Source organism: Equus quagga, chromosome 11 (genome assembly GCF_021613505.1).
Source record: "Equus quagga isolate Etosha38 chromosome 11, UCLA_HA_Equagga_1.0, whole genome shotgun sequence".
Taxonomy (NCBI): domain Eukaryota; kingdom Metazoa; phylum Chordata; class Mammalia; order Perissodactyla; family Equidae; genus Equus; species Equus quagga.
The window spans coordinates 74,225,223-74,253,126 of NC_060277.1; the positions used below are offsets into that span (position 1 = coordinate 74,225,223).

Below are 27,904 nucleotides of genomic sequence, written 5' to 3' on the forward strand. Positions count from 1 at the left end.
TAGGGCCAGCCCCATGGTGGAGTGGTTAAGTTCACGCACTTGGCTTTGGCGGCCCAGGATTTCACTGCTTTGGATCCTGGGCCCGGACATGGCACTGCTCCTGGGGCCATGCTGAGGCGGCATCCCACATGCCACAACTAGAAGGACACACAACTAAAAATATACAACTATATACCAGGGGGCTTTGGGGAGAAAAAGGAAAAATAAAATCTTAAAAAAACAAGAAAAAAAAAAAGTGCGTATAAGTGTACAGCTCAGTGAATTTTCACAAATTGAACATACCTATGTAACTAGTTCCCAGATCAAGAAACATGACTAGCCCTCTTTTTTTTTTTTTTTTAAAGATTGGCACCTGAGCTAACATCTGTTGCCAATCTTTTTTTTTTTCTTCTTCTTCCCAAAGCCCCCCAGCACATAGTTGTATATTCTAGTTGTGAGTGCCTCTGGTGGTGGTGTGTGGGATACCGTCTCAACATGACCTGATGAGTGGTGCCATGTTTGCACCCAGGATCCGAACTGGCGAAACCTTGGGCTGCTGAAGTGCAATGTGTGAACTTAACCACTCTACCAGGGGCCAGCCCCAATTACTAGCCCTCTTGAAGCCCCTCCTCTCAATTTGTCCATGATATTGTTGAAGCAGACAATGGGTAAGTACTTAAGTCAGTAGTGACAGAGTTATAACTTGGTTGTTTGTTCTATCTTGAAAATGAATGAAGAATTATAAATGATTTCAGCTTTGGTGGCTGTTATGAGAACTTGGGTCATTTAAGTGATTTGAACCGTTCTTTTGCTATAAAGTTTACTGGTCTAAATGTTTATTGAGGGCTTTACCATGTATGCCTTACTGTGCAAAATTGGGAAGGGAGAAGATACAAAGGCAAATACAAGCTCTCAGTTACAATCTAAATTGGGAAGACAAATCACATATTAGACAACAGAGCAATTAAGTACTAAATTGTGTAGTAATTCAGAAAAAGGATCATTGCTGACAGCATCAAAGAAGGCTCCACAAGGGAGGTGGAATTTGAGCTGGGCCTTGAAGAATGGGTAGAGTTTAAATGGAATGATTGTAACAGCACGAGTCATGGCAAGAAAGTAGAAATGGATGAACATGATACACAGACAGTGAGCAAGCAGATCAGTCTGTCTGGTGTGGGGAAAACATCCTGAGGAAAGGTAGGGAGTAAGTTTGATAAGATAGGATAGAGCCAGATTATGGAACATATAACAGCCATAGAGTGGAAACTTGGCTGGCTGACATAGACGCCAGAGAGCCATGATATAGCTTAGTGGATAGGAGTATTAGATTTGGAGCCAGGGAGACTCAAGTTCTGATATTGACTTTTCCATTTACCGGCTACGTGACCTAGAGCAGATGGTTCAGCCTCTCTGGATCTCAGTTTCTACATCTGTGAAAATGGGGGAAACACCTATTTCATAGGTTTATGATGATGATATAATATATGTAATAATTATTTTATATCCAGTTCTTGACACACGGCCTTGCATCTAGTAAATGTGCAGTAAATTGAACTGTTTCTGTAGTTCTTAAGAAGAGCAGATGGATGAAAGCAGTGGTATGTGGAATGAGGGAGACTAGGAAGAAGGTATAGTTACCCCTGCAGACATAGTAAGGGTCTCTGTTAGGGTAGTGGTAATAAGATAGAAAGAGTACATTGGAGGGACATGAAAAGAAATTGGACTTGAATTCCGCTTTAGGAGGAAATGTTTTGGGCTTCCCCTGTGATCTTTATTAAAACAGTTGTAATTATTCTGTGGATTCTTGGACTATGTAGATACTTTTGGCAAGATGAATTTGACGTTTTAATTTTAGTTAAAGTATTTGAAACTCCCTAAGAGTTCCTTGTTTATATTTTAGAAGAGGGTATTAGTTTTGTCTGAATTAACCAATTGTCAAGAACATTCGTACTAATAATGGCGAGACTGGTATGTTTGTTTTTCTTGGCAGATTAATTGGTGCACGAGTGATCTTGGAAGGATTTAAGTTTTAGTTTGTATTTAATCCTTAAAGACAGAAATATTGCCTTTATCAAGAAGGCTAGAATCTGAAGGAATGTACTGACATGGAAGTTTTCCTCAGACATCAAGAGTATCTTCTAGGGGCGAGCCTGGTGGCCCAGTGGTTAAGTTCACACATTCTGCTTCGGCAGCCCAGGGTTCGCTGTTTTGGATCCTGGATGTGGACCTGCGGACCGGTGCACCGCTTGTCAAGCCATGCTGTGGCAGGTGTCCCACATAATAAAGTGTAGAGGAAGATGGGCATGGATGTTAGCTCAGGGCCAGTCTTCCTCAGCAAAAAGAGGAGGAGTGGCAGCAGATGTTAGCTGAGGGCTAATCTTCCTCAAAAAAAACCCCAGAGTACTTTTTAGGTCAGCTATTTTAAATGGTGACTTCCTGAAGTATGTAGTTATTTTAATATGGAAAATGCCAGAGTTGCTAAATGATGTGGAGAAGAGTTATTACTTTTGTGCTCTTGAGAATTTTTGTTTTAGGTCAAAAGATGGGGAGAGACTGGACTCACCTGCTAGGTAATCTGGTGCTTTTGTGGACAGAATTTAAAATAAAAAATGTTCACATTTGGTTCTTTTCATATGGAACCTAATAAAAACTAACCCATGAGACACCAATTAAGTTCTTCTATAAATCTGTTAAAGCCAGAGTCTTTTAATGTGGGTTAGAAAAATGAGCTGGCTTTAAAATGGGCATGTTGTATAGCTCCTTTTCCATCTTCTAAGAAGACTGAGGCTGTATATATGAAGTGCTTTGAGCTCCGCAAAAGAAAAGTGCAAAGGCTTCCTGCATCCAATTCGTGTGTGTGTGTGTGTGTGTGTGTACTTCTCCACACCAACAAGCAGTTCTTGGACACCACCAGGGTGTCTGAGAATTCAACACAGTTCTGGCAGTATCAACCTGGAGATAGAATCAGATTCCACAGTAAAGGATTTAGTCCCACCAAACCTTCAGACTCCACTTCAGGCGCCAGTCACAAGCCCAAGTTGTTACCTGTGCTTCTGACCAACTAACTAAATCAGAGGTTCCCAAGAACCCCCTCCTCAGGTTTGATTAGTTTGCTAGAACGACTCACAGAGCAAGAAAACCTGGGGCTGGCCCCTGGCCGAGTGGTTAAGTTCGCACTCCGATTCGGTGGCCCAAGGTTTCTCTGGTTCAGATCTTGGGCGAGGACATGGCACCGCTCATCAGGCCATGCTGACGTGGCATCCTACATGCCACAACTAGAAGGACCCACAACTAAAAATACACAACTATGTACTGGGGGGCTTTGGGAGAAAAAGGAAAAATAAAAAATCTTAAAAAAAAAAACCTGTTTACTCCATAGATTACTGACTTACTACAAAGGATATGACTCAATAGTTGGATGAAGAGATATGTAGGGCAAGGTCTCAAACAAAGGAGCTTCTGCCCTCGTGGAGTTTGGGGCCCGGTGGCACTTGGAAGTGTTATGGTCCCCTAGTGTGGAAGCTCTCCAGAAAACAGAGCCAGAGAGCTGACTTTTTGGGTTTTTATGGAGGCTTCATTATGTAGTCACGATTACCTACGTCTTGGGCTGTTGGCAGTTGATTCAACCTCAATCTCCTCTCCCCTCCCCTGAAATCAGGGGTGAGACTGAAAGTTCCAACACTCGGATCACATGGCTGGTTCTTCTGGCAACCAGCCCACTCTTGGGTGGGGTCCAAAAGCCTCCTTCATTAACATAAACCAGACACCCATTTCACTTTTCTGGCCTTCAGGTGTTTTCAGGAACTGAGGATGAGACCAAATAATAAACAAAAGATGCTAGCATTGCTCTTATCGCTTCAGCAAATTCCAAGGATTTTGGGAGCTATGAGCCAGGAACTATGGATTAAGACCAAATATATCTGAGGAATATATTTTGGTCATCTGAATAACCAAATATATATATTTCTTTTTTTTTTTTGAGGAAGATTAGCCCTGAGCTAACTGCTGCCAATCCTCCTGTTTTTGCTGAGGAAGACTGGCCCTGAGCTAACATCCATGCCCATCTTCCTCTACTTTATATGTGGGATGCCTGCTACAGCATGGCTTGTCAAGCGGTGCCACGTCTGCACCCAGGATCCAAACCAGAGAACCCCGGGTGGCCCAAGTGGAACGCGTGCACTTTAACTGCTGCGCCACCAGGCCAGCCCCAAATATATATATTTCTTGTAAATCACAATATCTCAAAAAAGCTACTTAAAGTTTTTGGGTTTTTTTAAGATTTTATTTCTTTTTCCTTTTTCTCCCAAAGCCTCCCGGTACCTAGTTGTGTATTTTTAGTTATGGTTCCTTCTAGTTGTGACATGTGGGACGCCGCCTCAGCATGGCTTGACGAGCGGTGCCATGTCCGTGCCCAGGATTCCAACCGGCAAAACCCTGGGCGGCTGAAGCAGTGCGCGCGAACTTAACCATTCGGCCACGGGCCGGCCCCTAAAGTATTTTGTTGTTTATTAAACACTGTAGTAGTACTTGGGGGAACTAAGTGGAAATAGTGGAGTGTGATGTAGATACTTAACATTAGTGGCAAGAACTCTGTGGGCAAAAATGACAATAAAGGTAATAGCTTGCGTTCCCCGATCCCCATTTTATTTTTCTTAAATGAGCCCCATGTACTGCTCCACTACTACGCCCAAGAAAATATCTTACAATCTTTAGCGTATTCCATCCCAGCAGTTTTATGCCCTTAATGTTGGCATTAGTGATTGAAGTGTTGATGCAACCTGCCAGTTATGCGGAGCCCTGGCAGTTGCTGAGTTTTTCCTAATATTAGGTATATGACTTGAACAAAACTTAGAATTTGCTTCCTGATTGTACTGAAACCTGCTAAGGGAGTGGTTATCTGGGTTTAATTGCATGTAGATGTCTTGTATCTGAGCTGAATTGGAGCCAACTCTGTTTCTTGGGGTTTTTTTTGCAGATCATTTGATATCTTCCCTCTTCTACCCCATCAACTTCCAGACACATACCTTCCCAGTAAGCGGCCCCACCCCCATCCCGTAATTTGTGCGTCACGGGAAGCAGGAATTTCAGACAGGGTGGCTTAATGTGTGCAGCTGACCTAATATGCAAACCTAAATCTATGCATGGTTATGAGGGAGTGCAGTAGATTAGTCTGACACAAGAAGGGTGAGGCAGAGAGGCCTGGGGAGCATCTTTTTACTGTTGGGTGTCTCCCGGTGGCTATTGCTGTGTAAGTCTGAGGCACTCTGGGAGCATGGGGGTCGGTCGCTCTTAGTATCCAGGCAGAGAATGGGCAGGGGAGCGGGAGAAGTGGCGCGGCATCACCTGGCCCAGCTGCGGGATGCTTGGCTCCCGGCTTTGGGGTGAGACCCAGGAGAGATGAGGGCCGCTCTAACAAAGAGGAGCCGCGCTGGGGCCGGGACCGCGGGTATCTGGCCTATCCCTGGCGGCTGACCTCCCAGTGGGCCTCCCTAGTTGGCTGCGTGGCGAGTCGCTCTGCTGGCTTTCTGGCTCGCCATTGGCTGTGCGGACGGGAGGGGGCTCGCGGAGGGCCGGGATGGAGTTGAGGGGGCGGGGCTGACTTCCGGCGGCGAAGCCGAGCGAGAGGCAGCCGGCTGGGGGAGGGGGTGTCGGCGCACCGCGGAGTGCTGCGCTCGAAGAGCCTGGCACCCGGAGCAGCCGCCTCCCCCTCCCCCTGCCGAGACCGCTAGAAGCCCCTTCTCATCCATCCTCCCGGGGCCGGGGCGAAGAGGGCTGAGCTGCCCCAGGCGGGCGGGGCGGAGCCCGGAGCCCCACCGAGCGCTGCGGACCGAACCTCCCCTCCTTTCCAGGGCTCGAGGTGTGTGTGTGCTTTTTCTAACGCAACCCCGACTTCAGCTGACTTAACCTTGTGAGGAAAGGGGAAATGGAATGGGAAGTAAGAGCTCCACATCCCATCAGTCTATTTTGATTTTTAAGTTCTACCTCTTATTTTTCTTTCCCTGCCTTCATCTCGCCCCTGCAGTAGGGTAAGGAGATTCAGGACTCTTATCTTTTTTTACTGATGTGTTGATGTCGGTCGCGTAGTAAAATGAACAGAGAAGAAAAGAGGAGCCCTTTCTTGTGTGACATCTGATGCAGTAAACTGCAAAAAAAAAAAGGAAAGAAAGGAAAAAGCAAAAGAAAAAAAAGGCAGACTAGGAGTGGGTTTTTGAAACTGTACTGCGTCCGTGCCCACTAAGGCTTCTTCACCGTTTTCCTACTTTGGACTACCTTAATCAGCAAAAACAATCTGAAAAGGAACGAGGTACTAGTGGAAAGAGGGTGCAGCCCCCGTCAAATGGTGGTTAAAGGAAATCCTGATAGTTGTTAGCGATTAACTCTGCTCAAGTCTCTTCACGAGTACGTTGTCACCGGCTTTGTGTAGTACTCAGCCCTGTTGGAGAAACCTAGCTAGAGCGAGAAAACTTAACCTTGCCATTAACTGAAACTTAAAGATCTTATCTGTTTCTCCATTGATAGATTTCTTATATCCATAGGTTCTCAGAGGGATTAGTTTTTGTCTTCAGAAACCAGAGCCAAACTTTTAAAAAATTCAGATGAATTTTAATTCGTTTATTTTTTAGAGCCCCCTCCCAAACTTTATGAATTTGGGTGGTTGTAACATTGCAATTTAAATTATATTTATCTCTTTTGAGTTCCTTTGCTTCTACAACTTGTGGATCCTTTCTGAAGGACACAGAGCTCATCTTCAGCCAAAACTGGGAACCTCTTTATAGGTTTTTAATTGAGAGGAAAGTTATCAGTTGAAAATAGAAGAGCCAAAATTTATGATGTTGGAAACAAAAGGTGTGTGGGTGTCTGTCTGTGTTGAGTTCATGGTAAACTTGATTTAACTGGGCATTTTCAACCAAAGGTGTTTGGATCAGATTTATCTTAATGTTGAGTATTAAAGAGCTAGAATGCCTAAAGAGATGAATGTCAATTTTTTAGCAGTACTTTGGTAAATATTAATTGAAATGATTGAGAGTTCATTCTTGTTAGTCCAGATTCACTTACCAGAAATTGTTCTAATTGGAGTTCAGTTTTGAGAACAGAATTGATATTCTGGAGCTGTCTTACAGTTTTAGCTGGGTTAGTTTTTTTTCTTTGCATTGATTTATTGGATCTCTAACCAATAAGGAGGAGTTTGGGGTGAAAGCAAGTATTATAAAGAATAGGGATGATGGGATAGGAAAGCATGTGGGTTGTGGAAACTTACTAGGGATGAGGGAATTTAGTATACTTTTCTTTAATCTCAAGTAGCCTTAGTATAGCACTTCACAAAAAAGTAGATTCACAGTGAACCTCTGTTGAATTTTGGGTTTTTAGTTTATTACCCATTTATCCTTTAAGACTCCATGAATCATGTTTGAATTAAAGGCAAAGAGGATCCCCCAGATGTCATCTTACCTAACTTGTTACTGAGAATAAACTGTTAAAAATCACTGATTGACGCTTTGACAGCTAGCTAGTGTATGAAACAAGTGCACTTTGATGTCTGAGCTATAGCAAGCTGAGGAAGTGACAGGAAGCACTTGGAGGCCATAGTAAAGCGCAGACCACTTCAGTTTGCTTCTCCCGAGAAACAGGTTGCCCTGCTATTTGATATCCTGGGTGGGTTTTTTGGTTGCTGTTTACCCATGGGTGAGTAGTTAACACAGCTTTATAAAGTTATATTACACTTTTCTTGCTTCATTTTTTAATATTTCTATTTTCTTGACTGATTTATGTAATCAGTGTTTTGCAAGGTGCAGTGATTTCCCCAAAGAATTGTCCCCAGGAGACAAAAGGCTATGTATAGATCTAATCATAAGTGTGTCTACAGTGACCTCCACATAGTCATTTAAAGGGCTGGAAATCTTCAAATTTGGTCCTCTGCAAGGAAACAATTATATGAAGCCACAGTCTTCTCTTAGCTTGAGGGGACATGGTGCTGCTGAGGTTAAAGTAACTGATTTAATTTTCTCTAGCAGTCTGTTTTTATCCATCCTGCTTATTTTTGTGAGTCACAGTTTAGAATGTGTTAAGCAAAAGGGCACTCTGTTCTCTCTAAAGGGAGTCTGAAGCCCAGTGCTCCCTTCACAACTAAAGTATAAAATGATCCCCTTGAGAAGGTGAAGGGAAAGATTGGACCCTTGGCATTGTTCGAGTCTCATAATAATCAGCTTTAGTGCTATAAGGTTTGGAATTGGAAAAGCTTGCTCAAGGTGAGAAATACTAGAGGCAAAAAGACCTCGGAATGCTGCTATGTGAGAGACTTATTTAGAAACAATGAATGTATTCATATGGAGATGTGGCTGGTAGTGGTTTTTAGCTATTCAGCTTTGTCAGGTGTCTGAGACAATATTTTGCGTTTGTTTAAGCACAACCCTCTCCCCCAGGGGTTAACTTGAGAGCTAAATTTTGTGAGGAAGTTGTTTGCTGTGAGTCTGAATCCAGAGGGTAGAGGACTTGGTGGAGTCTGTTATCTGTTTACAGCTCAGATAAGGAGGTGGAATTGATTGGTGGTGAGTTACTGAACTCTTCCTAATGAATGGTTGCTAGGCAAAGTGCATCTCAATCAGTTTAATCCTCAATAGTTTACAGGTCTGCTCTTGAAGGCCAGAACTGCCTTTCTAATGGTACTGCCCTTTAAGAATCCTTGTTGGAAGTGTATATATGTTGCTCAGTGGCTCAGGAAAAAAAAAAGACTAAAATGATGTATGGCTCTCACTTCATCCATCTAAGATAACTTAGCTGTTGGTAACCTGGATCAGCGTTGTCATTAACTTCCTCCTGGATCAAGTGGTGGGTGGGCTGCTCTCCCATGTTAAGATACCACCATGTTTGATTATCTTTGGTTTTGTAACTAGTAAGGCAGTGAACTAACACATTCATTTTGGAAACAGGCCAGCGATAACACTGCCCTTGGGCCTGGATGAATGGAAAAATAGGACAGAGTAAACAATTGAGGGCATAAATAATGAATCTTCCAACTGAGCCCTGGGAGAGTGAAAGAGATTATCCTCAGAGCTGTTCAGTCTGGCAGTGAAAGGGGAAGAGTCCACTGAATTAATTACCCCAACTGTGTTTGATACAGCACTTATTATGGGATTGTTAGAGCCATTCAAAAGAGTTGCCTTTTAGATATAAACTTTTAACCCATCTTTTTGTTTGTTTGTTTGTTTTTTAAACCAAACACTCAAATTACTCATTTATTTTTTAGAGTCCAGGCCCCCGCCTCCACTTTGTTATGTATGTTAGCAGTCTCTGATACTGGACAGTCCTTTTGTTTGGCCAGATCTTAGAATTTTGTATAATGAGAGATTTCATTATCTGTAAATATATGTGGTAATAGAATAGAAAAATAGAAAGCCTGAGCCTGGTGTAAAGGAATTCTTTGGTACTTTGAGTATATATTATACTTTGAAATTAAATGTGGGATTGTAGGGTGTAATTATATCACAACTCACAAAAGGTTAAGACAAGAGTTTCTTCAGCCCAAGAACGATTTCCCGTATTAACTTAAATATTTTTACTTTTGGATTAGTTTTTACCCAGTGAATTAAATAAACAGTCTCTTAGTGGTCTCAGCATTTCTCAGAGGTTGGGAAAACGAATACCCTCAGAATGTCTCAATAACTTAGACAGTGATTTAGCTAAACCCAGAGCCAAGGTCTCTGAATTCTTCACATCTCTGAATTTCTAATGTATTTAACTCTGTTCTCCAAGAACTCCTTTCAGGATCTCTCTATGTGAAATTATTTGAAGTTTTCCTGTCTCTACCCTGACGCTGTTTTTATTTCTTTAGTCATGAAGGAAATCCAAAGACCAAGATGTCGTTATCAATCAAGAGAAGGAGGAAGATTTAAGATGAGGTGTTGGAGGAATAAAAGGTGTAAAGGAATGGCCAAATTGAAGTTTTATTATATTTGGTGCTGATGGATCCCAGGTAGGGAGCCTTGGCTGATTAGATCAAATTCAGTCATGGACTGAGTTTGTTACATTTCAGCCTAGCTGAAAGGGCGGAGGGCATCTTTATCAACATATGGACAGAACTCTAGTTAAGGCTTCGTTCTTGAACAGAGAATACAGTCAGCTCCTGATTATTCATGCAGAAAGGCAAACAGGCAAAGTATAGACAGGTAAAATCCAAAGATATTTCCATGGCCACGTCTTTAAGTAATAGCTTTAATTTTCTCTATCTTTTAACTGGGATTTCCTAGCTGAACAAACTGATGAGAGATTTTGTTTTTTTCCTCTAGTCATTCAAGAGACCGGTAGGCAAGATACCTACGAGCTTGGATTACACTTAGTTTCTTTTTTTTTTTTTTTAAGATTTTTTATTTTTCCTCTTTCTTCCAAAGCCCCCTAGTGCATAGTTGTGTATTTTTAGTTGTGGATCCTTCTAGTTGTGCCATGTGGAATGCCGCCTCAACATGGCTTGATGAGCGGTGCCATGTCCTTGCCCAGGATCCGAACCAGCGAAACCCCGGGCCGCCAAAGCAGAGTGTGCGAACTTAACCACTGAGCCACCGGGCCGGCCCTACATTTAGTTTCTTAATCATCAAAAGTATTATGTAATTCAGTACTGAACCTAGAAAAGTTCGGCTCAGTTTAGTATCCTCGCGACAGTTTATTTAATAATTTAAGACTTAACCCTTGTTACCTAATTACACTGAGGTCCTATGGAATTGAGATCTTCCAAGTAAATCATAGATAAACTGGCTCTTCATAATAGCATATCTTCTTTGTTGGTGTCTTCTGGCCCCTCACTATATGTAAAACATTCACCGTGTGTGGCCTAGCTGTAGATAGCCAAGCCAAAGAACTGTTACCAAAGCAAACCCCTCTTCCAACACTGGGCTGTATGTACTCTAATGATGAGAGCCCTTGGCTGAAATGAAATCCATTTAAAAGTCAGGTTGTGATTAAAGAAGTGCTATAAGTTATAAATTCAAAGCTGAGGATTTCTTTAAGTGCTGTTTGGTGGGAAAGTGTTACCGGTTTCTCCCTTTTTTTAGTGGAAGATCAACTGAATATTACAGCAAATTTAAAAAAGCAGATTTAAAAGACCAATGACTAAATCTTTGCACTCAACAAAGTGGTTTTAAGGATCAGTTGCTGATTGAGTGAAAATCAGATCTTATGCCACTTGCAGAATTGAAATGATTTGGACAACATCCTGTTGCTTCAGAGGAGAAGCATAAGCATTATTAGTCATAACTTAAATTTCTTCTTTCCTTCCAAAAGCTAAAGTGCTTCTACCATTGACATTTCATTTATCACTTACTATGTAAAGGTTAGGACTTAATCTACTTTAAAAGGAAAGGGGTATCAGGACTATGGGAAGCTAAAGGCAGCTCATCCTAGGTCACAGTATATCAGTGGAAAATTCACATTTCCTGGGTTCCTGAATGGGCCTTCTGTATTACCCAGCTCCTCAGCTGGAAGTGGTTTTCCTATTGTGAAGACATTAATTTTGTAGCTGTGAAGGTACTGGTTTGACTTCTGCTTATCTTATTCTCCCAGACCTCTTTCATTCTACAGGAAGTGGGACCAGTGGATTAATGAAGAATCCATATCTTGGTTTTTAACCTGTCCTGCCAGGTGTTACTGTGCATTCACTGAAGTGCTTTACAAAGGATTTTAGTACTTAGGCTTCATTGAGTCCCTGTGACGTATGGTGCCATTCGATTGTGATACTGTGTTAGAACATTTCCCCAGAGAGACAAAAGGAACCTTTCCTTTGAATAAATGTCCTTTGCCTATTTCCATAGTCCCTACCAAAATTAAGTTGGAACACATTGCTTTTTCAGCAAGCTGTATTTTTATTTTTGCCTCTTCTCTAAGCTGAACAAATGTCCCAACTGGAATATGTTGTTATTATTCGTACTATCTGTTGAGGAGATTGTTCCTTAGTGCACCTGGACATGAGAGGCTGATGCCTCTTCAGCCTGCACATCAATTTTGTAGCTCTCTAAAATTCTGTTTCTACCAACTCCTTCCACCTCTCATATGTCTGCATCTGCTCAGCTCTCAGCTCCCCACAACTAGTTAAAGTATCATTGCTCCACCAGGGAAATGCTAGTCAATATCAAAGGCAGAGTTGCATCCAACAGCAATCTTTGTATGTGTGCAGGCTTGCCGTTACTTTGTTGTATTATTGCTTGAAGAGTATTTCTACATTAGAGAAACAAGATTTCACTCTTCAAAACAAGTTGATAAATTGCTTTTTATTAAATTTGCATGTGCTTAAGAGTTAAACATGAAATGAGAGGGGCAAAAAAACTGTGTTAATTGTAATTTAAATGCTTTAAAAAAACCTCTTGCATAATTAAAAGCTGTACCCCATCCAATACTCCTCATCTCCTTACACTGCTCTATTTTTTCATAGTGTTTATCACCTTCTAAGAATTTATGTAACTTACCTATTCATTAAGTTTGTCTGACCCTCTCATTTTACCCTATGTAAAAATGGAAGCACCATGGAGGCAGGAGTTTTTGTCTGTTTTGTTCATTGCTGAGTCCCTAGCTCTTGGAGCAATGCCTTGCTACATAGTAGATGCTCAGTAATAGTGGTGTGAATTAATTAGAGAGGTACCCTTTAATAGATATCTGGGGATTATAATTGGAGTGTATGGGAAGAGATTATTGTCTCCTGGAGCTAGTACTAAATTAGGGATGAGGTTACTTAACTAATTTAAGGGAAAGAATATTTATGTGAAAAAAACAAGGAATTGGGATTAGATTAGAGAAATGACATTTTATGGTATACAAATATGAGGGAACATTATATAAAGATAGATGACTAGCTCTTAGTCACCTTGAAGAGGACAGAGAAATAGGCTGAAGCTCCTGAACAATGAAAATAAGACATGCAGAATAATTTCCTGGTTTTGAGAATAAACAGTAGAACAGGTGACCAAAGAGGAATGGATTCTCAGAATGAATTTTCAACTCAGGCACCTTTTTTTTTTTTTGAGGAAGATTAGCCCTGAGCTAACTTCTGCTGCCAATCCTCCTCTTTTTGCTGAGGAAGACTGGCCCTGAGCTAACATCTGTGCCCGTCTTCCTCTACTTTATATGTGGGATGCCTACCACAGCATGGCTTGCCAAGCAGTGCCATGCCTGCACCCGGAATCCAAACTGGTGAACCCCGGGCCGCCGAAGCAGAATGTGTGCACTTAACCGCTGCGCCGCCAGAAAACTGCTTTTACGTCTCCTTGGAAGGGGATTACTTTTTTAAAAGATTGGCACTTGAGCTAACAACTGTTGCCAATCTTTTTTTTTTTTTTGGCGTTTTCTCCCCAAGTCCCCCCAGTGCATAGTTGTATATTTTTTTAAGTTGTGGGTCCTTCTAGTTGTGGCATGTGGGATGCTGCCTCAGTATTGCTTGATGAGCAGTACCGTGTCTGCCCAGGATCCGAACCGGCGAAACCCTGGGCCGCCGAAGCAGAGTGTGGGAACTTAACCAGTGGGCCATGGGGCTGGCCCCCTCTGGTACCATTTTGAAGGCAGTAGTAAGAATGGTAAGAGCACAGAGCCAGAGGCTTCAAAGCTTGGTTGTAGTCTAGGCACCTACTAGCTTTTCCTGGTTTCTTTATCTGTGAAAACGGAACTAAGGCCCCAGCTGTATCATAGGGCACTTGAGAAAATCCAGTGAGAGAATCAGTGTGAAAGCACTTTGAAAATTGTGAAGCTCTACAAGTGTAAGCAGTTGTTAATGACTTTACAAAACCACCTTTGTAAGTTGTTTAGAGTTATGGGATCTGGAAGTTGGATTTAGTGGTCTCTAGTCCAGATTCTTAGCTATGAAAATAGACTCCATCATTCTTAAAGAATGGTCATTGCTTTTACTTGAGCGTTTCTAGCGCTGTGCCACCCGAACAAGCTCAGATCATTGTTTGTGTTCACCTAAAATTGCCTTTCTTCAGACTTTAATTTATTAACCTGTTTTTGATCTCTGAAGCTCAGAGAGAAAGCTACTCCCTCCTTTGTGTGACAGCTCTCTTATGACACCCTTAGTTGAGATCATCTCTCACCTCGAAATCACTGTAGCCACTTAACTGACTTCTGCCATCTCCTGTTTGTCTTTCACACTTCCGGAAGATTTATTTAAAATAGACCTCAGATCATGTTACTCTCCTAAAACCCTGTCCCTGTTTCCCCATGGCTTGTAGGATAAAGTCTGACATTAACTAATAATAGTCACAACTACCATCATTGAGCCTAGGCACTGTACTAAGCACTTCGTAAAAATAATCTCATTTAGGGGGCCAGCCTGGTGGCACAGTGGTTAAGTTTGCACGTTCCTCTTCGGCGGCCGGGGGTCACCAGTTCGGATGCTGGATGTGGACATGGCACCGCTTGGCAAGCCATGCTGTGGTAGGCATCCCACATATAAAGTGGAGGAAGATGGGCACAGATGTTAGCTCAGGGCCAGTCTTCCTCAGCAAAAAGAGGAGGATTGGCAGCAGATGTTATCTCAGGGCTAATCTTCCTCCAAAAAAAAAAATCTCATTTAATCATCACAATTATTCTAGAAGATGTTGGGGCTACTTTTATGCTGATTTAATGGTAAGAACATGAGCTGTAACTCCAACCCAACCCAGCTTTATTCTTTTTTTTTTTCTTTTAGATTGGCACCTGAGCTAACAACTGTTGCCAGTCTTTTTTTTTTTCCTGCTTTTTCTCTCCGAATCCCCCCAGTACGTAGTTGTATATTTTAGCTGTGGGTCCGTCTAGTTATGGCATGTGGGACATTGCCTCAGCATGGCCTGACAAATGGTGCCATGTCCGCGCCCAGGATCCGAACCAGCAAAACCCTGGGCCACCAAAGCGGAGCGCGTAAACTTAACCACTCAGCCACTGGGCCGGCCCCCCAACCCGGCTTTATTCTGAGTCTGCTATTCTGTCTCTCTGGTGTGAAGTGTAAGGCTCTTCATAATTTAGCACATCAGGCTCATCTCCAGGTTTAGCACATACACCCAGCACCCTACTCTCCACACCAGACCACTTGTTCCCCAAACATGCCATTTAGTTTTACAATTGCATACCTTTCGTTATGCTAGTTTTCTCTGCTTCAAGTGGCCTACCCTTCTCAATCTGGTCAATTCTTTCTTGGCCTTCAGTGACCCCTGTTGTTGTTCACCTTCTTTCTCATTGTTTCCTGGGTGTATTTGTTTCATTATTTGGGTTTTCAAACAACTTTATTCACATTTCTCATCAGGCATTTAATCTGTCACATTTGTATTCCCAATCAGTACTACCACAGCGCCTGGTGCATCATAGGTGCTCAGTGAACGAACGAATGAATGATGTCCCTAGGCACCTTCTCTTTTTCAGGTTAAACTCATTTCCCCTTACTAGCCATATTACAGTTTCTAGAGCCCTCTTTATTTTTTACGTCCTGGCTGAGCTATTCCTAGGCTTTTCCATATTTCACATCAGAAAGTGTTGTCTTTTAATGACTATAGAAAGTGAACTGCAACCTTCTAAAATAACTTTTACCAAAAAGTGTACCAAATGGGCAGATGGTCCAGCTGCTTCTTTGGGAAATGTTCTGATTGCATTAATTTCTAGCCACCTCCTTGCCAGAATAGAGCCCAAACCACCTTAGCAAAAATAAGCAGGGGCCGGCCCGGTGGTACAGTGGTTAATTTCGCACATTCCACTTCTCGGTGGCCCGGGGTTCACCAGTTTCGATCCCGGGTGCGGACATGGCACCACTTGGCAAGCCATGCTGTGGTAGGCATCCCACATATAAAGTAGAGGAAGATGGGCATGAATGTTAGCTCAGGGCCTGTCTTCCTCAGCAAAAAGAGGAGGATTGGCAAGAGTTAGCTCAGGGCCAATCTTCCTAAACAAACAAACAAACAAACAGAGGTAGCGCTTTGGACCTGCTTTTCTCTTTTACCTTCTGCCACCGCAGCAGGGTACCTGCTTCCTGTCCACTTACAGGTCACTGTTGATATAAAGACGACTGTTTTCCCCTTCTGTAAAAGAGAGTGGTTTCCCAACACTCCACAATACTCTTAGGAGCTTAGTCTCTTGGACAGTAGACACAGTTGAAAAGCAGGGTCTGATATCAAATTCCAGGGAAAAGGGCACAGTTCTTGTGCAGAAGTGAAGGCAAATGAGTCAGTCAGCAGGAATCTATCAACTCCAAAGTCCATTCAGAAGTGATTTAATTTTTGCTATTGAAGCAGATCAACAATGCCATTTGCCTGTCTAAAAATGAGATACCCAGGATTCTCTTACAAGAAGATAAATTATTAGTGTAATAGTAGCTCCTGGCCTTCCATAATATCTCTTCTTAGTACTACATGCTAGTGGCACAGGGTACAGGTAATGCATAGTGCTAGTGTGTGGAGATCAGGCGGCCGTGCCTTACTGAGGGTGTACAGGGGAAAGTGAACAATTCTCAGCAACCCTCAGCCTTAGGGCTTGGTTATTGTTAAAATTCATCTTTATCAAAGGAAGCACTGGTTAAGGATTTTTCTCCTGGCCCAACATGCTGGGCATTAGCTGGAATTGCTGAGTGATTTGCAGTGGGGAAACCATGAGAGCAATTTCTTGTTTGTCCACAAATTATCATTAGCAGTTTCATTTGCAGATTGAAGGAGCAGGAGGAGTGGGCTCCTTGCCAGTTGCAGCGTCCGTCCGATTAGGGCATTAGTTCAATTATGCCCAATTAACTTTTATTGCAGATAGTGGTGATAATTACTTGCAAGTCAGTTTTTTGGCTGTGGTTATCCCAGGGCTGAAGGATGAACTTGATGGATTTTAATAACCAGAAGGACGCATTTCACTCCCTCCCCCCACTGTAGTTACTTCTTTCTCCACACCTCTTTTAGACAGGAGGTCAAGGCATTGTAAAAATCCATCTCACAATTAAAACATCTTGTCCTTCGTTTGAAGAGCTGTGTAGGATCATATTTTAAAAGAATCTATTAGGAGCAGCCTTAATGGCTTTTTATATTCTGAGATCATACCCTTGAGTTCATTGCTACTTATCATAGGAGAATAGACTGGGATGAAACTAAATGTCATTCACAGCAATATGTGCTTATTGTAAGATTATAGTAATTGGCAAGGTGCAGTTTAGTCTTCTCTTTGCCTTTGAAATTCTCTTCAAATTGCAAAAGAAAACTTTTGTTTCAGGCACTTTTCAAATCAGTAGGACACTGAGGACACATTTCTTTAGCTCTGTAGGAATTTTAGTGTGTTATTTTAATAGAAAGTTGCATGATATCCCTGGAAACAATGCTTACTAGGTGGAGAAAGAGGGACAGAAAGAGGAAATAGTTTGTCTTTCTCAGAAGATGACTACATCCCTTAGCTGCTTCCCTTCAGACTTTTCAATATTGTTGTTTGATGGTTACCCTGAAAAGTAAATGGGCTTGTATGCAAAATCTTACCCCTTAACAGGCAAAAGACTGAAGTTGATTCCTGCTATGGCTGTTCCTAGATCTCCAGGTGACTTGCTCCTGCTTTCGTTTCAGATGTTATCGTTCACCTTAGTGTTCTTTGTTGCTAGGCTCTCTTCTGAAGGGTGGATCAGTTCTCTTTAGATATCTTCATGGATGTGACTGCATAAAAATTTTGTTGAGGGGCCGGCCCTGTGGCTTAGTGGTTAAGTTCGTGCGCCCCCCTTCAGTGGCCCAGGGTTTCACTGGTTTGAGTCCTGGGCACAGACATGGCACCACTCATCAAGCCATGCTGAGGCAGCGTCCCACATGCCACAACTAGAAGCAGCCACAACTAAAAATATACAACTATGTACCGGGGGGCTTTGGGGAGAAAAAGGAAAAATAAAATCTTTAAAAAAAATTTTTTTTGTTGAGAATAAATTGCCAAGGAGTATGGCAGTGCATTTTAAGAGCCTGTTTTTGTGAGTTTGTTTAAAGTAAAGGAATAAAGTTCATGGCTGCTTGGAGAAGGGCCATAATACAGTTGTTCCTCTTCCAAAACTTCCCTGATCACACTAACTAGGAAAGAAGAGGAAAAGGTGAGTGATAAACATCATCCTTGTACTAATTCAAAGCTCTCACCTGGTTGTTACTGAAAACTTTTCTGCTGTAGAATAGCCAAGACCCTGACTGCCAGCTGCTGTTGGTGTGAAAGTGGAGAAGCAAGTTATAGTCGGTACTTTTCAGGAAATCTGGAGATAAAGCTTATCATGTTATTTGAAACTTTTGTGTAGTGGGAGGAAAGAGGATCAAAACTTGGTTACACTTTAGAAGATATAACAAGGCTTTCCTTTGGAGCATAGGGGAGTTTGCATGGCACTTTGCAGAGGTTCAGGATGTGTGTTTAGAAAGAAGGACCTTGAAAAGCTGTTATTAAAACGTGAACAGCTTAGTGGAGATGTTAGTGAATGTCAGGCCTGAAGAAAGGAGGGTCATTAATACCGCCTCCTTCAGGATAGACATTTCTTTTGGAACCTTTCCAAAGGTGAAATTCTCCATCTTTGGAGTGGGAGGGTTACACGAATGCCATACAGTGAAAGCATTGCCAGAACAAAGTAGAGGTTGGGAGAGAATTTGAAGTATGGGGCACTAGAGAAAATGTTATTCAGGTAAGTGTTGAAAAGAAATTGGAAGTTGATGAGGCAGAAAGATACAGGAAACCTATTCCAGATGGCAAGAACCCCAGTGTCGGCACTTACCAATTCAGAGATGTCACCTGCATTAAGATAAAATGAGAGTGGTTAGCAACAGACCTCTCTCTCCAGTTGTTTATGATCGCTACCCGCCCCTCCCCCCCAGACTTAGACACTGCTACCTTTTTTTTTTTAAATAAAATTTTTGGAAACAATTTCAAATTTATAGAAAAGTTACAAATACAGTACAAAGAATATTTTTCTTCCTTGAATTGTTCGAGAGTAAGTTGCTGACCTGATGCTTCATCATCCCTGAATACTTTAGTGTTTATCTTCTGCAAACAAGGACATTCTCCAACATTACCACAATACAACCATCAAATCAGGAAGTTAATACTGACACACTACTATCATATAATTCTCAGACCTCCCTCAAATGTTGCTAGTATGTACCAGTAGTGTCCTTTATTGCAGAAAGGATCCAGTTGAGAATAACATGTTGTCACACATTGCATTTATTTGTTATGTCTTCTTGGTCTCCTTCAATCTGGAACAATTCTTCAGGCCTTCTTTCACTTTCATTACCTTGACACTACTGACAGTTATTTTCTAGAAAGTCCCTCAGTTTAGGATGTTCTGATGGTTCTTTGTGTTTAGTTTAGGTTATGCATCGTCAGCAGGAATGTCAGAGGAGTGATGCTGTGTTCTTCCTTGCATAATTTCAGGAGGTGCTGAATTTTTGTCTGTCCCATTTCTGGTAATGTTTGATCACTTGAGTAAGGTGGTGCCTGCTAGGCATTTCCAGTGTAAATTTTTCCCTTTGTAATTAATAAGTATTTTGGGGGGAGATACTTTGAAACTGTAAATATCCTGTTCCTTTTCAGCCTTTCAATTTATTAGTTTATTTATTTACATTAGTATGGACTCATGATTTCCTGTTTTATTCAATAGGATATAATTTGTTATTATCATCATTTTTTTGATGTTCACATTATCCAGATTTTCTAGTAAGTCAGGAAAAATTATATAGCTATATATTTAACCCTAAAGATGCCCCAATGATTTGCTGCTGTTTTATTTCAAAAGATTGGCTGATACTGCCCGTCTGACATCTTATGAACAGTGATAGAAGACAAAAGTTTACAATTCTATTCCTGGTACATGCCTCCTTCACTCAGTGTACCCATTCTCTTTTCTCTCTAATTTTTACTGTCTGAACTTCTCTTTCTGGGGTTTCCCTTACCAGTTGAGCATGCCGTAGTTTCTGTGTCCTTTGACATGTCATCATTATTCTTTGAGTACTTCCTTCCTTTCCTGCACAATAAAATATACCAGACTCATCTACTACTTCCTCTGCCTCAACCATTTCTCCAAGGAGAAATTTCTCCGTTAGTGGAGAATTTAATATTAGGAGCTAAGATGTGAGTGGACCCTATTTGGGCTCATTACTCTTGGATGGGGAGTAAATACTGCAGCCCCTCTGGGGATGCTTCCCTCACACCACTTGGATTCCACTCGCCACACCAGCCTGTGTGTGTGTGTGTGTGTGTGTGTAGACTGCAGAGTGTGTGTGTGTGTAGACTGCAGAGTGTGTGTGTGTGTGTGTGTGTGTTAGACTGCAGAGTGTGTGTGTGTGTGTGTTAGACTGCAGAGTGTGTGTGTGTGTGTGTGTGTGTGTGTGTGTGTGTGTGTGATAGACTGTGGATACCCTCCTCACTCTGTTTGGGTACTTTATGTTTCTAATCCAGTTGAAGTGATTTAACAGAGGGAACTAGGTGAAAGTTGGTAAGGACACTCAGTTGGTGAGGGAGGCCCCAGAGAGAGAAGTTTACAGAGTAGAAATTAGGACAGTGAATGGGTACACTGAGCGAAAGAGGCATGTACCAGGAATAGAAAAGTTGTGAACTTGCATTTTCTGCCACTGTCCATAGGTGTTGAGTGGTGCTAGCCATTCCTTTCAGATATCTTTGAGATAAAAGGAAGGCAAAATCATTCCTTTCAGATATCTTTGAGATAAAAGGAAGGCAAAATCATTTGGACATCTGTAGGGTTAAAATATGTATTTATATAATTTTTTCCCCTGATTATCTCAGTGCTGGAGTAATCTTGAGTTAAATTGCTCTGTTTGAGTGGGACTTGAAATGTGGTATAAGGCATATTTGACCAGTTAGAACCAGTCACATACTGATAAATAACAATACTGAATGATTATGGAATTTCTCAGGGCCACAGAAGGCAGTAAAAGATTTCTGCTGGTCAGTGAGTGAGTTGTGGTGTTTAAATCCTTGAGAGGTTTAAAGGACTACTTTGTTAAAGGTTTGGTTTTGTTTTATAGGAAGTTCCTGAAATGAGGAAACTTCATAATGCTAAGTTCAGAATCTTATTTCAGTGGGTGTTTACTCTAGCTATAAAAGTGTTCTTCTAGCAGGGACTGTCTCTCTGTTCTCACTTCTTCCTGTGGATTGAGCTAGTATTTTTTTTTTTTTTAAGATTTTATTTTTTCCTTTTTCTCCCCAAAGTCCCCAGGTACATAGTTGTATATTCTTAGTTGTGGGTCTTTGTAGTTGTGGCATGTGGGACGCCGGCTCAGCATGGCTTGATGAGCGGTGCCATGTCCATGCCCAGGACTCGAACCGGCGAAACACTGGGCTGCCGCAGCGGAGCGCACGAACTTAACCACTTGCCTATGAGCTAGTATTTTGAATTTCGTTAGCTAGTTGTGGTTGTTTGCAGGGCATGGAAGGAGGGAGTGCTCTTCTTCCTCAATAGACTTTTAGTTCCTGGGTCCTTTTAAGGCTTAGCAGCCTCTCCTACTTTCAGAGACCCTTTAGCTTCAGAAACTTGGTAATTCCTTGGACATTTGGAGTGCAAGCCATAAAGCTTCAAGTTATAGTGAGTCTCGATGACACGGCAAGGTACAGTCTTTTGATTTTCATTAGGGTTATAGAAACCCTCACCGAAAGTTGTTATGTATCGGGATTCCTCATGGTTCTCTACTCAGGCTGGGGGAGGAGTAGGAATGGCCTAAATGAACAGAATGTATTAATAGATCAATCATGCCTTGTCCTATTACCATAATATCTGCCTATTAAACTAACCCGGATGGCAGCAGACTAGAAGACAGATTGAAAGGCAGTGTGTTAACTATAAGTAAAATTTCATTTCTTACCTGTGCTGAATTTATTAGCCTTTTTGAAACTCTTCACTAAAAATGTGAGGTACATTTGCTCAAGGCATTGTGTGCAGAGAACTAGTTCTAGAAGGTAATAAACCAGATGAATTATAGTGGATATAATAGATGCGTGGCCCAGGAAAAGTGTGAGCTCCTTTACCCCCAAGTTTAAAACACCTTAGAGAGCCGAGAGATGCTTCCTGTCAGAGACCTTCATGAGCCCTATGATGCCCAGCTTCCAAAAGCTGTCATAGTGCAAGTGTCCAAATGGAAGCTGACTTAGAAAAGGTGTGAGTTGAGAGGGTAGGTTCAGAGTTAGTCAGGGTTTACTTCTCACATTCAGGCAAGAGTGTGAAGATAGGAGGGGAAGAGTTTTCTGTACCAGGATTGTTTGAGGATGAGAGATAGCTTTGGATCCGTACTTGTGGTGTTCTCTGATGTAGTTTCCTCAGTGTGAATGATACAGCCTTCCTCTGGGGAAAAAAAGTCTGACTACTTGAATTTAAAGCTTTTCTTTGCCTATATGTAGTCACTTCCCCAGTGCATTCTTACCTTGGTTATGGTAGCTGGCTTATAGTTTACCTTGAAAGGATTTTCACTAAGCACTGATTCCAAAGCGTTAGGCTAGCAAAGTTAAATAGAGTTATGGTACAAAGTGCTAATCTGGGGCAGGTAATTCCCCCAGTCCATAGGAGAGTCAATAATTACATTCACATTTAAAAAACAAAACTGTGGCTTAGAATTGTGTGATTTTGTTGTATGTAATAGTGTAAGAAGATGGATACGATAGGTGCTCAATAAATACTGACTTGAGAGGCAGCTACAGCAAAGTGCAGTGTTTTTCAAACATTTTTGTCTATGCCCACAATAAAGATTGCATCCCACTAAACATACGCATATGATTTAGGTAATTGAGACAGAGAGTCATGAAACAGTAAGCATTCTTACTGTTACTTTGAGATTTTTTTAATTCAAAAAATGGTTTTTAAGGCTGGTCACAGCCTGCAGATTAGAAAATACTTGTCTAATGGAATGAGCCACAAGTCTGAGAATTAAGACAGAGAATCCAGTGTGAGCTCTACATCCCAGCTGTGTATTGCTGGACAAGTTACTTAGTCTTTCTGAGCAGAGTTTCGTAATCTATATGAAGGAAATGATACTTGTTCCATCTAGATTAAAAGATTGTGTTAAATTTCAAATGAAATAATATATGTAAACATGTTTCAAAGTATGAAGAACTATAAAATGTAAGGTCGTGTTTTGGTTCTCTTGGCAAAATAATAAGTGACCTGGGTGCTGATAGATTAGGGAAGTGGTAATAGCCAACATTTAAATGTTCACTGTATGTCAGGCACCAGTATCCTAAGCACTTGACTGTATTAAACCCATTTAATCCTCACAGCAGTCCCATGAAGTAGATACATTTTACAGATGAAGTTAAGTGTCCTTCTCAAGGTCACACAGCTAGTAAGTAGCAAGCTGAGATTCAAACCCAAAGTCTTGTTTTAACCACTTTGATACAGTGCCTCTTGTTAATCCAGGTTTATTGAGGTGATTTGAGCTGCAGTTAACGTTTATCTATATGTGAATTTTCCCGTTTTGAAACTTCTTTTTTTTTGCAGTTAGCTTTTGTTAATTTATTAGAAGCATAATCCATAGTAACCTATACCTTTCTATTATATAAAACCATATCTAATCCAAACAATTCATTTGTAATTTGACATCAATTATTTTACTTTTCACCGTACAAACATCTTGCTTAAGCCAATGTTAAAAGTAGCTTCAAGACCCAAAGCATACAGCAAAAAGTAATTATGACCCTGAAGAACTTTACCAAGGTAAAACTAAATTAAAATAATGGGCCATGGGTAAATTTTAATCTACATAATAATAATAATAAGTTCCTTAAGAGAAGGAATTTTATTTGTTTATCTTCGTAGCCTCTTTAGAATTTAGCACAGTGCCTAGCACAAAGTAGATTCCCAAGAGACTGGTAAATAATCTCTTAAATATTTCTTTCCTATGCTTGCCTATATTTATTAAAACCAGATCTGTTAACGGAAGGACTCTCTGTTCAAGTTCAGCTGAGCTATTGTTAGTTTAGTCCTAATTTTTCTTTGCTTATTTTTTTGAGATAACATTGGTTTATAACATTATATAAATTTCAGATGTACATCATTGTATTTTATTTTCTGCGTAGACTACATCATGTTCACCACCCAAAGACTAATTACCATCCATCACCACACACACGTGCCCAGTCACCCCTTTCACCCTCCTCCCTCCCCTTTTACCCTCTGGTAACCACTAATCTAATCTCTGTGTCTGTGTGTGTGTTTGTTCTTGTTACTGTTTTTATCTTCTATTTATGAGTGAGATCATACCCTATTTGATTTTCTCCCTCTGACTTATTTCGCTTAGGATAATATCCTTAAGGTCCATCCATGTTGTCACAAATGGCAAGATTTCATCTTCTTTTTTTTTTTTATAGCTGAGTAGTATCCCATTGTGTACATATATCACATCGTCTTTATCCATTCATCCCTTGATGGGCACTTAGGTTGTTTCCAAGACTTGGCTATTGTGAATAACGCTGTGAACACAGGGGTGCATATAATTATGCATTAGTGTTTTCATGATCTTTGGATTAATACCCAACAGTGGAATAGCTGGATCATATGGTAGTTCTATTCTTAATTTTTTGAGGAATCTCCATACTGTTTTCTGTAGTGGCTGCACCAGTTTGCATTCCCACCAGCAGTGTATGAGGGTTCCTTTTTCTCCACATCCTCTCCAACACTTGTTATTTCTTGTCTTGTTAATTATAGTCCTCGGGCATGAGTTGGTATCTCATTGTAGTTTTGATTTGCATTTCCCTAATACTTAGTGATGTTGAACATCTTTTCATGTACCTGTTGGCCATCTGTATTATCTTCTTTGGGAAAATGTCTGTCCAGATCTTTTGCCCATTTTTTAATTGGGTTGTTTTCTTTTTTGTTGAGATGTATGAGTTGTTTATATATTTTAGATATTAACCCCTTATCAAATATGTGGTTTGCAAATATCTTCTCCCACTTGTTAGGTGGTCTTTTTGTTTTGTTGATGGGTTCTTTTGCTGCACAGAAGCCTTTTAGTTTAATGTAGTCTCATTTGTTTATTTTTTCTATTGTTTCCCTTGCCTAGTCGGACATGGTGTTTGAAAATATGCTGCTAAGACTGATGTTGAAGAGCACACTGCCTATGATTTTCTTCTAGAAGTTTTAAGGTTTCAAATCTTACACTGAAGTTTTTAACCCTTTTGAGGTAGTTTTTGTGTATGGTGTAAGACAATGGTCTACTTTCATTCTTTTGCTGTCCAGTTTTCCCAACACCATTTATTGAAGAGACTTTCCTTTCTCCATTGTATGTTCTTTGCTCCCTTGTTGAAAATTAGCTGTCTGTAGATGTGTGGGTTTATTTCTGGGCTCTCGATTCTGTTCCATGGAACTGTGTGTCTGTTTTTTTGCCAGTACCATGCTGTTTTGATTACTATAGCTTTGTAGTGTATTTTGAAATCAGGGAGTGTGATACCTCCAGCTTTGTTCTTTTTTCTCAGGATTTCTTTGGCTATTCAGGATCTTTTGTTGTTCCATATAAATTTTAGGATTCTTTGTTCTGTTTCTGTGAAAAATGTCATTGGAACTTTGATAGGGATTGCATTGAATCTGTAGATTGCTTTAGGAAGTATGGACATTTTAACTAGGTTAATTCTTCCAATCCAAGAGCATGGAATATCTTTCCATTTCTTTGTGTCGTCTTCAGTTTCTTTCAGCAGTGTTTTATAGTTTTCAATGTATAGATATTTCACCTCTTTGGTTAAGTTTATTCCTAGGTATTTTATTCTTTTTGTTGCACTTGTAAATGGGATTGTAGTCTTAATTTCTCTTTCTGCTACTTCATTGTTAGTAGATGAGAAATGCAACTGATTTTGGTATGTTGATTCTTGTATCCTGCAACTTTACTTATTCATTTATTATTTCTAGAAGTTTTTTGGTGGGTTCTTTAGGGTTTTCTATATATAAAATCATGTCATCTGCAAATAGTGACAGTTTCACTTCTTCCTTTCCAATCTGGATCCCTTTTATTTCTTTTTCTTGCCTGATTGCTCTGGCTAGTACTTCCAATACTATGCTAAATAAGAGTGGTGAAAGTGGACATCCTTGTTTGGTTCTTGTTCTTAGAGGGATAGCTTTCAGTTTTTCTCTGTTGAGTGTGATATTAGCTGTGGCTTTGTCAAATGTGGCTTTTATTATGTTGAAGTACTTTCCTTCTGTACCCATTTTATTCTGAGTTTTTTTTTTTTTATCATAAATGTATGCTGTATCTTGTCAAATGCTTTCTCTGCATCTATTGAGATGATTATGTGCTTTTTGTTCTTCATCTTGTTAATGTGTATCATGTTGATTGAATTGCAGATGTTGAACCATCCCTGCATCCCCAGAGTAAATCCTGCATAATCATGGTGTATGATCTTTTTAATGTATTGTATTCAATTTGCTACTATTTTGTTGAGGATTTTTACATCAATATTCATCAGTGATACTGTCCTGTAATTTTCCTTTTTTGTGTTGTCCATGTTTGGTTTTGGTATCAGGGTGATGTTGGCCTTGTAGAATGAGTTAGGAAGCTTCCCCTCCTCTTCAGTTTTTTGGAAGAGTTTGAGAACCATAGGTATTAAGTCTTCTTTGAATGTTTGGTAGGATTCACCAGGGAAGCTGTCTGTTCCTGGACTTTTATTTTTTGGGAGGTTTTTGATTACTGATTCGATCTCCTTACTGGTGATTGGTCTATTCAAATTCTGTTTCTTCTTGATTCAGTTTTAGAAGGTTGCTTTCTCTTTTTTTCTTGGTGAGTCTACCTAAATGTTTGTCAATTTTGTTTATCTTTTCAAAGAATCAGCTCTTAGTTTTATTAATTTTTTTTTCTTTTTAGTCTGTATTTCATTTGTTTCTGCTCTGATTTTTATTATTTCCTTCCTTCTACTGATTTTGGGCTTTGTTCTTTATCCAGTTCTTTTAAGTGCACTGTTAGATTGTTCATTTGAGATTTTTCTTGTTTGCTGAGGTAGGCCTGTATTGCTGTAAACTTCCCTCTTAGAACTGTTTTTGCTGTATCCCATAAATTTTGGCAAATTGTATTTTCATTTTCATTGTCTTCAGGTATTTTTTTTATTTCTCCTTTGACTCCTTTGTTGGCCCAGTCACTGTTCAGTAGCATTTTGTTTAATCTCCATGTATTTGTGGCTTTTCTAGTTTTCTTCCTGTAGTTGATTTCTAGTTTTATACCATTGTGGTCGAAAAGATGCTCGGTATTATTTCAGTCTTCTTAAATTTATTGAGACTTGTTTTGTGGCCTAATATGTGATCAGTCCTGGAGAATGTTCCATGTGCATTTGAAAACAATATGTATTCTGTGGTTTTTGGATGGAATGTTCTGTATATATCTACTGAGTCCATCTAGTCTAATGTATTGTTTAAGGCCAGTGTTTCCTTACTGACCTTCTGTTTGAATGATCTATCCATTGGTGTAAGTGGAGTGTTAAAGTCCCCTGCTGTTATTGTGTTACTGTCTATTTGTCCTTTTATGTCTGTTAATAATTGCTTTATATATTTAGATGCATAGTATATTTGCAAGTGTTATATCCTCTTGTTGGATTCTTCCTTTTATCATTATGTAGTACCCTTCTTTGTCTCTTGTAACAGTTTTTGTTTTAAAGTCTGTTTTGTCTGATACAAGTATTGCTACCCCAGCTTTCTTTTCATTGCCGTTTGCATGGAGTATCTTTTTCCATCCCATCACTTTCAGTTTGTGTGTCTTTAGGGCTGAAGTGTGTCTCTTGTATGCAGCATATTTATGGGTCTTGTTTTTATCCAATCATCTACCCTCTGTGTTTTGATTAGAGCATTTATTCCATTGACATTTAAAGTGGCTATTGATAAGTATGTACTTATTGCCACTTTGTTACTGTTTTCCTGGGCGTTTCAGTAGTTCTCCTCTGTTCTTTCTTCTTTTGCTCTCTTCCCTTGTGGTTTGATGACTTTCTTTAGTATTATGTTTGGGTTCCTTTCTCTTAATTTTTTGCATATTTA

At 40.4% G+C, this 27,904-nt stretch overlaps 1 protein-coding gene across 2 annotated transcripts in view; it reads left to right on the plus strand.

Moving 5' to 3' along the window:
* FAM222B (family with sequence similarity 222 member B) overlaps positions 1-27,904 on the plus strand; it is a 68,646-nt gene that overhangs the window by 20,527 nt on the left and 20,215 nt on the right. The window contains exon 1 of one of the 2 annotated variants that reach the window (XM_046675825.1): positions 5,624-5,836. The exons of the other annotated variant lie outside the window; for it this stretch is intronic. The gene's annotated coding sequence lies outside the window, so the exon portion shown is untranslated. Of the gene's footprint in view, positions 1-5,623; positions 5,837-27,904 lie in introns of those variants that run through there. 2 annotated transcript variants of the gene reach the window in all.